General features: G+C 42.5%; 1 protein-coding gene across 3 annotated transcripts in view; it reads left to right on the forward strand.

Annotated features, from left to right (window-relative positions):
* The first annotated feature begins 3,861 nt into the window (after positions 1-3,861).
* Positions 3,862-12,349, forward strand: part of cntn2 (contactin 2) — a 54,297-nt gene continuing 45,809 nt past the window's right edge. The window contains exons 1-2 of one of the 3 annotated variants that reach the window (XM_072382977.1): positions 3,862-4,079; positions 4,860-4,925. The gene's annotated coding sequence lies outside the window, so the exon portion shown is untranslated. Of the gene's footprint in view, positions 4,080-4,171; positions 4,290-4,859; positions 4,926-12,349 lie in introns of those variants that run through there. The other 2 variants (XM_072382976.1, XM_072382978.1) reach the window with 2 other exon arrangements.

Genomic DNA, 12,349 nt, shown 5'->3' on the forward strand with positions numbered 1-12,349 from the left:
GTATTACTTAAGCCTGTCTGTATAATTGGTGGCACTTTGTGTGTTGAGTGTTCTGCTCTAATGACCATGAAGGTCAAATGAAATCATAAAACCAGACTGGTCATTCCATGGGAAAACAGTTCCCATGGAATGACCAGGTTGGTCATCTAATAAAAAGTTTATTTAAAAATGATATCCCTGGAGTGACACAGATATCATACATTTAGATTTGATCCACTGACTAAAAGTGAAATGTTATGGTCCAGTTAACACTCAATCATATTGAAAATAATTATAAGTTGTGGGCTTTTGGACAATTTTGTAAAGGGAAACATTTGACAATCGAGATAAAGACAGGATACCTGAACAATACATTTAGATTTTCTTATTTAAATTTTTTTAATTACATTGTGGGCCTCTGTTGGTCTTTCCACCCTGGTCAAAAAGAAATGTGCATTTGTGACTTTCCACCAACCTTTAAACCCTTATTTCAGGCAAAGATGTTTCAGCTACAAGAAGGTTTTCATGCCCCATACTGTCCTGTTGTTCTTGACCAGGCTTCACTATAAGCCATCCATTTCTTCTTTCAGAGCTGTCCCTTGGTGAGATTGTGGCTACAGACTGTAGGACTTCTAAGTGGAACACAGAGTGCTCCAGTTACCACTGACGCCCTTGTTTTTATTCTTTATCTTCTTGTGTTACTTCTCTTTGATGTTGCTGTCATTTGAAATTGCTACATCGATCACGACTGCCTTCTTCTTTCATTTGTCAATCACCACGATCCCCTTTTTATCAGTCTGGATCTGATGAAAATAGTAATAATTTAAAAAAAAATTCACCCTAGTTTTTGGATCCTGATAATATATCAATCATAAAATAAATGAGCCCCCCCCCTACCAGATTTTGGTGTGTTGCCTCAGGGCAACAAGATGCTACGAGGGTACTAAAACGCTAATAAGTCTAAAGAGGAACAAACAAGCAGTACATTAGAAGAAGTTTTATTTCAACAGCAATTTCATTTCATTTCAATTATCTTCAAATGACTATCATCAAGCAGTGGGTTAGAAATTAGCTGCAGTGTGTGTTTGTGTTTATGAACGTATGTTCCTGTGTGCTACTGATTGAATCATTTGTGTTTTTCTTTTTACAAAGCACATTCGCTATTATTCTGTATGGAACCTCAGGAAGCAGTTGCTGGTGGACGTGAAGCAGAGGTGGACATCACTTTTTTGGCACTTGGCTTTGTGCGTACCTTTGCATCCTGGTACCCTGCATCTCCTTTTCTTCTCATCCATGATCATCCAGTGGGCTGTGGCATCCAGATGCACATCAGGGACTGGAATGGGCGTAGCGGGTCCTCTTCTCCTCTTTTGTTCATACTCCCCAGCAGTTGTTGAACTGGGACAACCTCTCTTACGCTCCAGATTCTTTCCACTTTTGCACAAGCTTTCTACGATACACGACTGAACATATAAAGTGTCATCTGTTCCTCTTTTCTCAGTCCAGTGCTGCTGCAGCCAGTCAGTCACGACTGTCATGTCGATGAAGTGGAACATCAGCCGGTGGTACCATTTCTTTGATCTGATTTTGTTGCGGTACAGTGCAATGAGAGAGTCCAGCAGATCCACCCCACCCACATTCTTACTGTACTCTCACCACAGCAGGACTTTGGTGACTTTCTTTTGCCTGCCATCCCACCTATCAGCCTCGGTGACATGGGTGTGCTCCAATGTAGTTGCTGAGAAGACTGAACGGTTATCGAACCTTTTTACAGTATGCAAAGTGGTTTCTCCGACCATGGCCATCTTCTGTTCAAAAGATCCGCGTCCAGTTCTCTTCAACTCAGCATCAGACATCATGTTGACACCTGGTAGTCTGTAGCTCCGAACAGTACCAGTACAGTGAATTCCCTGCTGGGCAAGTGTCAGAATGAGAGGGACACTCGTGAACCAGTTGTCAAAAAACAGCTTGTAGTTCTGCTGCTTGGGTATTGGCTGGGCCAGGCGAAGGACAACATTGCCACTTGCTCCTACATCTGGCAGCTCAATGGGTTGGGCAAGTCTCCCAGAGTAGATCTCAAAATGTTATTGTTCAAACAAAAGTAGTCTAACTACACAATGTTGCCCTGAGGCAACGGATGAAAAAATACCATTCTATTTTTTAAATAAAGACAAAAAGTGTCTTTACTCAATCAAATATGCTTCTTCACATATTCATAGGCGGACACACTGCCAGCGGTGTCAGGTGTGTCCGATGGTCCAAAAAAGGACCCCCTGACGAAAGGTCACATCCACGTCAATCTCAAATTTCAATGGTCACAGACTTATCACCAGACTATGACTATCATATGTAATATGATATTTTATTTAGAAAAAGTGGCCCTGTGATGGACTGGCGACCTGTCCAGGGTGTACCCCGCCTTTCGCCCGATGACTGCTGGGATAGGCTCCAGCCCCCCTGCTACCCGACTGACGGATTGACGGTATAGAAAAATGGATGGATGGATGGATATTTAGAAAAATAATAAAGGAGGGGTGTGGGGGCCAAAATAGTGGTTTGTTGCTTGAGGGCAACACCATGCCATAGAGGGTTAACAGGGAGCCAATGAAGAGAAGCTAAAACTGGAGAAACATGATCTCTGCTGTTAGATCTCATCAGAACTCTGGCTGCAGCATTTTGGATCAGCTGGAGGCTTTTCAGAGAATATGTGGGACAGCCCAATAATAAGGAATTACAGTAGTCCAATCCTGAAGTAACAAATGCATGGAGTAGTTTTTCTGCATCACTGTTACAGGATGTTCATGGTTTTGGTTCCTTATCCTTAACTCTTCATGACTGCAGCACCTTCTACCCGTTGTGTCATTTAGCTCTGGGCTTTTATGGTATCATATCTTGACTGTTTGTATTGTTGTCATGTTTGTTTCTATTTCTAACAATGTAGTTTTTTTATTTTTTACGTTACTCATCATGTAAGTTGACCTAATAATAGTCCTGATCTTCCACAGCTACATTCTAGAATATACTTCCAATTGGTGCTGTCAGCTTCCGGAAATTAATTAGATATCAAATAAAGATGTTAATGAAATCTAATTAAACCTGCAAACTAATATTGATGACCTCAGTTATTTTTTCATGCAATCATTTGCATCTGTTTAATGACTATTGAAACAGTTTCTTATATCATTGCTCGGACTTGATGAGCTTACCTTAGATTATAGAAGTTTTTTTTTCAATCTTTTTCCTTCTCGCTCGTTTTCTTGATGTGGATGGATGGCAGGTTTGCCTTTTTGTGAAGTCATAATAGTCAAGTTACTTAGAAGATATTTGATGTAAGGTTGTGGAATATTAACAACAACAACATATGAGCTCGCTGTGCTTGGTTGGATTCTCCCCGCTGGTCTCCAGGGAGTAGGGGTGTGGAGGGGGGAGAGCAGACAGACAGCACCTGCCGCCCCGCGGCTGCCTCCCTGCCCCCCCCCCCCTCCCCCCCCCCCCCCCCCCCCCCCCCGACCGGGCCCACAACAAAAGGAGAGGCAAAGTGGCTCCCTGCGTCTGAAAAGCTGCATCAAGTCATCCAGAACAATCAGATCATTACCGGAAGTTAGCGGGCTCTACATTCAATGTAAAAGCTTTTATTTCACGTGAAGGCCAAACTGTATGCAATATATGCATACAGTTTGTTGTTAGAAATATTAAAAACGTTTGTGTTGGTGCTTTACATGAGACAGGTTTCCCAACGGGCCCAGAGAATAAAGAATGAATAACAGTGTCAGTGATGTGGACATGCATCATGGGCTTGCATGTTGATGCTTGGTTTGTATTCATCATTTTGTTTTCTGGAGGCCGGAAGCTGTTGACACATTTTCGCCGACCTGACAGTGGTGAGGGCAAACAGAAGGTGCTTGAAAGAAAGAGGGAGAGGGCGGGAGTACCATAGGCCTGTCGTTGAATTCAGCTTCTCTCAGGTTTTCTCTCACTGAGGAGGAGAGGAGTGGACAAGGTGTCAAACCATCCAGGTTCGCCTCCATCATCTGTATCACCCCGTCTCCTTCGCACCATCAGCGGCTCTGCATCACCGTTTTGGATCCGCATCTGAGAAGGTAACAAGCGGCCATCTCCGGCGCCGCGGGCAGCTTCCACCCCCTCCTGTCTCCGCATTAACAGCCGATGCTGGTTTCGGAGCTGTTTTTGTGAGGTTTACCGGGCTGATGCAGCATCCCGTTTCGTGGTGTTTTTACGCAGTCGCGCGACATTTCCTCCGCATTAGGCGAGGGAGCAGCTGCTTTGCTCCGTGTGAACAGCTGACTCAGGTAAGGTGCTGTGTTTGGACATGGTCGAAGCTGGTTCTCCGAAACACAAAAAAACTACGCCGATAGTTTGGTGAGACGTTATACAACGTTCATGTTCAAAGTGCTGCGCTCCGGGTCCACAGGCCCCTCTAAAATCAGAAAAACGGAGATCATTCATTAACTGCACTGAAACCCGATTAGATCCGCAGCTGGTGATTTTATACCACCTGCCTCCACATGGTTGTTCCAGATGTTTTTCAGCTGCATTCATTCTGTAATTATTCTGAACATGAACTCTGTAAAATAGGTTTCTTAAGGCCAGAATTGTTTCAAACTTCATGCCAATAAAGTCTGTAAATTGTCTTCATACCAAGAATTTTGATTGTAGTCAATAAAAAGAAAAAGAACAGTTTTACACTGTTACACTAAACTGGTTTTGATATATATTTTACAAGATTAAAAAAATCCCTGCCTGCATTGGAAGTGGTGACACGGTGTTTCAGTCACCACTTCCTCACATTATTGAGCACTTATTTCAGAGTTAAAGTTTAAAGTCTTCTTTCTGTGATCTCCTGCTCTGTTCTGCAACAGATCAGTCCTGAGGATACAAAGCTTGAACATGTCTGCTGGCAGAATCAGGGAGGAGGAGCCAAGTTGGTGTGTTGTGTTTACCAGCAGTCAAAAAATCCTAGTTTTGCATGCCTGTAAGTCCAAGTCGGGCTGCAACCTGTGGCCTCCAACTCTGCCCACATCCAGCTTAACTGTGAAGGGGACAGAGTTAGTGGTTAAGGTCTAAGCATAGATCTCTGCATTGGTGTCTCACAAACGCATGTCTACATGTTATAGCTTTTTAACAGTTAAGGGCTTAACAGCTGTCAGCTGCACTTAGTTGTGTTGATGTTGTAGCTGGTTCTTTAGCTTTGCTCTGCTGTGGTTGCTGCACATTCACAGTCTTTAGCTAACTCTGCTGGAACATTAGCCTCAGATATAGTTTATCCACTGGGCTCTTATATCCTCTGAGGCTGCTGCTGGATGGAAGATGCATGCTCCTCAGTACAGCTGACAGCAGAACATTTCCACCAGAAGCTGGCTTCATCCGTCCAGCAGGGTGGATGTGAGTGGGTGGGGCTTAGCAGAGGAGAAATTAATTGAAATTATTTTGAGAAGTGATATAAATTTACACAGTTACTGGAGCATGATGTTGAAGACATTATGTCTGTATAGGGCTGGGAGATATGGGAAAAAGTCATATCATGATATTTTTCTTTTATATCACTCGATATCGATATATATCGAGTCCATATCTTTTAGCATCCACTTGAACCCCTTATTTTCCACTGTGCTTATTGGTAGCATGTCTTTTGCAATACAATAAGCTACTGCATTTGTGATATCACGGTGTCTCTTATATTTTTTGTCATACTGCATGGCGCTGCATAAAGCAGACTCTATGGTCTTCTGTTGCTGCTGCACAGGCCTTGTTATTGGACGAAGATTAGCACTTGTTCCGGCTCAAACGGGTGGCGCTGCTTCAGGTGATGAAAAAGATTAGTGGTATTCCCTGTCTTTGTCGGAACATGTGCTCGACATAATTTGCAGTGCACACTTCTCTGTTTCGTGTCGACTTAAAAAAAAGTCAAAAGTCAAGTCAAATTTATTTGTATAGCACATTTAATTTACAAAACAATTCAAAGTGCTTTGCATAAAATAAAAACATTGTGGTGGGGAGCGGAAGAAGCATTACGAATACATAAAAGAATATAAAGATAAATAACAATTGTAAAAAAATAAATAAAATAATTCAAATTAAACCAAATTATTAAAAACAAGCAAGTCTAGATAAGTTATAAGATACTGTGCAGATTTCATGCATAGGCACATGAGAAAAGAAATGATTTTAACCTGTATTTGAAAAAAAACAAAATGCCTCCACACTATCGAACTTTTCGGGCCCTTATCAGCAGTGTCATCCCTTACGCCTTGGGCTGTGTCTTCCGTCGTTTCTTCCGAGGGAGCACTCATTTTCTTTTCTTACACGGCTGCAGCAGCACAGACAAACACGCCACGGCTAGCTGCTGGCATGGCTCTATTCCAGCCACGTGATTGGTTCAGCACGGCGAAACTCTCGTTGTCATTAGCTATTTGTATTGTCTGTCAAAAGATGGAAGAATGTAATCTATCGAAAAGTATATCGACCATGGTTCATATCTCTATCGAGGGAAAGTTATTCCTCGATAGAAAAGTTATTCCTCAATAGCTATCGTTATCGTTTTATCGCCCCGCCCTATGTCTGTAGAAGCACCGATTTAGATGATGTCATAATTCAGTGTTGAACACACCATACAAGCTAATTTTCTAAACTTTATCAAGCTGATATTTTGAATGTATCAGACACGAGGACGGTTTCTGACTCTACGCTGTCTGTTGTTTGTTTTGGTATTTTTATGTGAAGACACATTACTGCTGTAGTTTCACTCAGTTCATTTTAATACATAACTAAAAATAAACCAGGTCAATTTTTTTGGGTTGCATGAAACATATATGCCACATATTTTGTTAAATAAAACTTTGGAGCTGAAGCATCTGGGACACTTCAGCTCCAAAGAACTACTTGTGCCAGTTATTCAAAGAACATGCGTCCTCTAGTGGATGTTAGAGTAACAGCATGTTGTTAGAGAATGTTTTTTTTTTTTTAGCCACTATTACATGCTCTTCAGTGTACTTATTGCTGCAGAGCCTTTTGTCCTTTTCAGTCTTACTTTAACCACATCTAGTTTTTACATAGGCCCTGGTTCATAGTGGTAGCTGCTGCATTCCTCTCTGGGACGCTATGAAAGCTTTGGCTACGGCTCCTTGGAGTGTTATTTTTTTCAGTGACATATGCACATCAGGATTTCTAGGAAACAGAAAAACTCACATGGGTGGAATGTTACCCAAAAAGTGATTTCTATGGTCTAAACAGGTGAAAGTTAATCTGCACTGGAAAGAGTCTGGTTGTGCAACAAACTGGACATATTTATATGGGGCACAGACATAACGGGTTTAGCTGTATATACACTGCCAAGTTGGACTTGCATTAATTCACAGGAAACGCTATGGATGTTGGGCAGGAGCAAGCTGGAGAAACATGTGAAAGAAGACATGCAAATCAGGTCTTCCTTCAATATTAATGGGAAATGTTAATGGGAAATGTTAAAAATGTAAACAACAATTAATGATTATTTTTGGAGATTTCAATCAAGTTTCTGAGCTACACTTCCAACCTTCTCAGTTTGTCAACTTTCCACCAGAGAAAATAAAAATTTGGACTTATTCTATGCAAATGTGAGAGATGCACACAGCTCCTCTGTCCTGCCTACACTGAGAGAAATCACAGTATGGTTCTCCTCATCTCAAACTATATAACCATTGTTAAGCAGCAACCTGTCACAGTACATTTTCTCAGGATGCTGAGAGGATGCTTTGACTCCACAGACTGGTTTGCATTCTGTGAACAACATGGAGATTATATCAATACCAAGACTGAGTGTGTGACAGATTATATCAACTTCTGTGTGGAGAGTATTATTCCTTCAAGGACGGTAGGGTGCTTCCCTGTTAACAAACCCTGTATCACAAGTGACCTGAAAAAGCTGCTGAACATCATAAAGAAAGCCTTCACGGAGGGAGAAGGGGAGTTATTGAGGACTGTTAAAAAACAGCTGAAAAAAAGACAACAGAAATGAGAGGAGGTGCAAAGAAAAAAGCTGCAAAGAAAGCTCCAGCAAAGTAACATGAGAAATGTGTGGTCAGGGATAAAGAAGATCACAAGTTTTAAGGTGAGAGGATCAAACTGATGGAAGCTGAGCATATATTTCAGTAGGCTCAAATCAACACTTATGCTCCTTCCCTGCCTCCAGCAACACAGACCTCACACCCTACCCGTACCCATATCCTGCCTGTCACACCTCTATAATGCCCCCCCTTCACCTCAGTCATGGATCTTAACACGGCCTCACCAACATCCCCTTCCACATCAGGACACACTGAGACCTCCTCTGCCTCCCCCCTCCAGCCTGTATGTCTCCAGCAGTCAGGTGAAGAAGCAGCTGGAGAGAAGGAACCAGAACAAGGTGGCAGGTCCAGATGGTGTCAGCCCCAGCTTCCTGAAGACCTGTGCAGAACAGCTATGTGGGAGTCCACAGCACCTCTTCAACCTTAGCCTTAGTCCAGTGCTGTGGAAGACATCTTGCCTTGTTCCAGTTCCTAAAAAATATCCTGCATCTGCCCTCACTGACGACAAACCAGATGCCCTGACATCCCACATCATGAAAGTCCTGCAGAGACTGTTATTGGCTCACCTCAGTAGGCTAATGAACACCTTTCAGGACTCACTACAGTTTGCTTATCGTCCTAGGGTTGGTGTTAAGGTTCTATCATCTATCTGCTTCAGTGAGCCCACTCTCATCTGGACAAGCAGGCAACAATGTGAGGATCATGTTCTTTGATTTCTCCAGTCCTATTATTACAATTAAGCCTGTACTGCTGTGAAAGAAGCAGCAGAAAATACTGGTGGATGCCTCCACAACCACCTGAATGATTGAATACGTGGCAAACAGAGCACAGTTTGTAGGACTGAAGGGTTGTGTGTTTCAGAGTTAACTCAAGAGTCCCAGTCTGATGACTCTGCAGTTGTTGGGTATATCAGTCAGTGGGGTTAGAAGGCACTGTAAGAATCAGATTAATGGCTAAATTACAATAAGACTGAGTTATTTATTTATTTATTTTTTTTTTTTAAATTTTTTTAAGACTGAGTTATTAAGTTCATGTATACCTTGTATCACCTTAGTCTGACAAAAAATTGGACCGGATTGGGTTACACTCAGTCGTATTAAGACCCTGAGATAACTCGATCCAAATCTACACTCAACGTGGTTGTAGACGGTGAAGCACATGGTGAATTGGACTTTGTGTTTTGCACTTGGCCGAGATTTTTTCCGGGGATCATCACCCGGGCGTCGAAGGAGACGATATTACTACTGTTGTCGCCGCCGTTGGAAAGAAATAAACAACGTGATGGAGAATGCGCCGTTCTGCATCGCGTTTGTGCCATAACCAGCTCATCATAAACTAAACGTAGAGGAACGTAGTGCTCTTTGTTCACCATCTTTCTGAATGCCTGAGTTTGTTGTTGGTGGTGAAGACATCAACGGGAAGTGGCTCTATTAGCGATAGCTGAAATGGGTACAGCGCCACCTATCGTACCGGGGTGTGACATGCTTTGTGCCAGTGATTCCATTCATTCACCGCCATATATCCAAGGATAATTACCCTCAGATAAGTAGCATTCAATTCAATTCAATTTTATTTATATAGTGCCAGATTACAACAATTGTTATCTCAAGGCACTTAAGTAATATAGTCCAATTCAAGCCAATTGGAATTCAATTCATTTTAATCATAATCCAATTAATTCATATAGAGCCAATTCAAAAATTAATATCCTAGCTAAGGAAACCAACAGATTGCACCGAAACTTGTCTTCAGCCCAATCTCCCGTCCTGAGCGTGCCTGTGGCGACTGTGGAAAGGAACGACTCCCTTTTAACAGGAAGAAACCTCTGGCAGAACCAGACTCAGGAAGGGTGGCCATCCGCCTCGACCAGCTGGGGTTTGAGAAGACAGAAAAGAGGGAAAAGAGGGGGGAAAAACACCATAACGCCATTCAAAGGATATCTGTTGGAACAGGGAAACACAAGTTAATAACAACAATAATGCCACGTGTACATAATATCATTTGAGAAATGAAACAGGGGGAAAAAGAGAGCAAAGTGAGGAAAGGTGTGACAGATGAGGTCCCCCAGCAGTCTAAGCCTATAGCAGCTTAACTATGGGATGTTTCAGGATTACCTGAGCCATCCCTAACTATAAACTTTATCAAAAAGGAAAGTTTTAAGTCTAATCTTAAAAGTGGAAAGGGTGTCTGCTTCCCGGACATTTACTGGCAGCTTATTCCACAAGAGAGGGGCCTGATAACTGAAGGCTCTGCCTCCCATTCTACTTTTGGAAACTCTGGGAACAACAAGTAAACCTGCAGTTTGGGAGCGAAGTGCTCTGTTAGGAAAGTATCTTACAATGAGATCTTTAAGATATGATGGAGCTCGGTCATTAAGAGCTTTATATGTGAGGAGAAGAATCTTAAATTCTCTGTTGTTAGTTCTCATCAGAACTCTGGCTGCAGCATTTTGGATCAGCTGGAGGCTTTTCAGAGAATATGTGGGACAGCCCAATAATAAGGAATTACAGTAGTCCAATCTTGAAGTAACAAATGCATGAACTAGTTTCTCTGCATCACCCTGAGACAGGATGTTCCTGATTTTAGCAATATTACGAAGGTGAAAGAAGGCAGTTCTAGGAACCAGTTTTATATGTGCGTCAAATGATACATTCTGGTCAAAAATAACTCCAAGGTTCCTCACTGTAGAACTAGAAGCCAAGGAAATACCATCTAGAGTAACTATATAACTAGACAATTTCTCCCTGAAGCGCTCAGGTCCAAAGAGAACAACTTCAGTTTTGTCTGAATTTAAAAGCAGACAGTTCTGAGTCATTCAGGTCTTTATGTCTTTAAGACAGGCTTGTAGTCTGACCAACCTATTCGTTTCATCTGGTTTCATAGATAAGTACAGCTGAGTATCATCAGCATAACAATGGAAATTGATACCATGCTGTCTGATAATGTTACCTAATGGAAGCATGTACAAAGTAAAAAGAATCGGTCCAAGCACAGAACCCTGAGGAATAACCAGCATAACCCAACTATAGCTATAATCCACTTAATCTCATCATGTAGACCCACTGAGTGATAAACAAGAGGCTGAATGCAGGGAACTGGTCGCTTTAAAGCATTGTGTAGGAATAATCCCCTCATTTTGATCATGAACAAAATTAAAGACATGATTGTGGATTTTAGGAGGACCAGGAGTAAGCCAAACACTGTCTCCATCCTGGGTGAAGAGTTGGAGGTGGTGGAGGAATACAGATACCTGGGGTTTACCTGGACAGCAGAGTGGACTGGAGACGCAACACTGAGACACCAAGATTCATATCTTAAGTCTTAAATCTCAAATCTATGAGTCTGTTGTAGAGAGTTCTTTTGGGTTAGGGTTAGGGGGCACCATCTGTATTGCAGCAGCACCAGAGACTCAAAGAAGCGGAACAAACAGATAAGAAGGCTGGCTCTGTGCTGGGGACTGCTCTAGAGCCCCTGGAGATGATTGTTAAAAGAAGAGCTGCACAGGTTAGTTAACATGAAGAACAACACTGACCATCCACTACATAACATAGTGTTGAAACAGAAGAGTGTGTTCAGCCAGAGGCTTCTTCAGCTCTGCTGCAATACAGAGAGATACATGAGGTGCTTCCTGCCAGCAGGAATAAGTGTTTATAATGAAAGCTTGTAATGGTTGCTCAAAAAATAAATAGATAAATAAAGTAGTGTTTCCATTTAATTTTGTTTTCAAAACTTACTTCCACACATCCCAAAGAACAGTGAGTGGGGTAATGGTCTAGACCTGTGGTCTCCAACCTTTTAAAGCCCAATATCCCTGACCTCAGGGCTGCACGGCGGTGTGGTGGTTAGCACCGTCAACTCACAGCAAGGGGGTTCCAGGTTCGATCCCTGGGGCCTTTCTGTGTGGAGTTTGCATGTTCTCCCTGTGTATGTGTGGGTTCTCTCCGGGTTCTCCGGCTTCCTCCCACCATCCAAAAACATGCATGTCAGGTTAATTGGTGACTCCAAATTGTCCGTAGGAGTGAGTGTGAGAGTGCATGGTTGTTTGTCTCGTTTGTCTATATGTAGCCCTGTGATGGACTGGCGACCTGTCCAGGGTGTACCCCGCCTTATGCCCGATGACTGCTGGGTTAGGCTCCAGCCCACCCGCTACCCGATTGACGGTATAGAAAATGGATGGATGGATCCCTGACCTCCACCTTGGTGAGAGGCAAGATCTACCTATTGAAGCGTTGAAAGAAAAAGACAGCCCAGATTGTACTTCCAACTTCACGCCTTTTATTCAGGCTAATTGTGTTTGAATTACGTGA

Source organism: Leuresthes tenuis, unplaced genomic scaffold (genome assembly GCF_036924035.1).
Source record: "Leuresthes tenuis unplaced genomic scaffold, fLeuTen1.0.hap1 SCAF_3, whole genome shotgun sequence".
Lineage (NCBI taxonomy): Eukaryota > Metazoa > Chordata > Actinopteri > Atheriniformes > Atherinopsidae > Leuresthes > Leuresthes tenuis.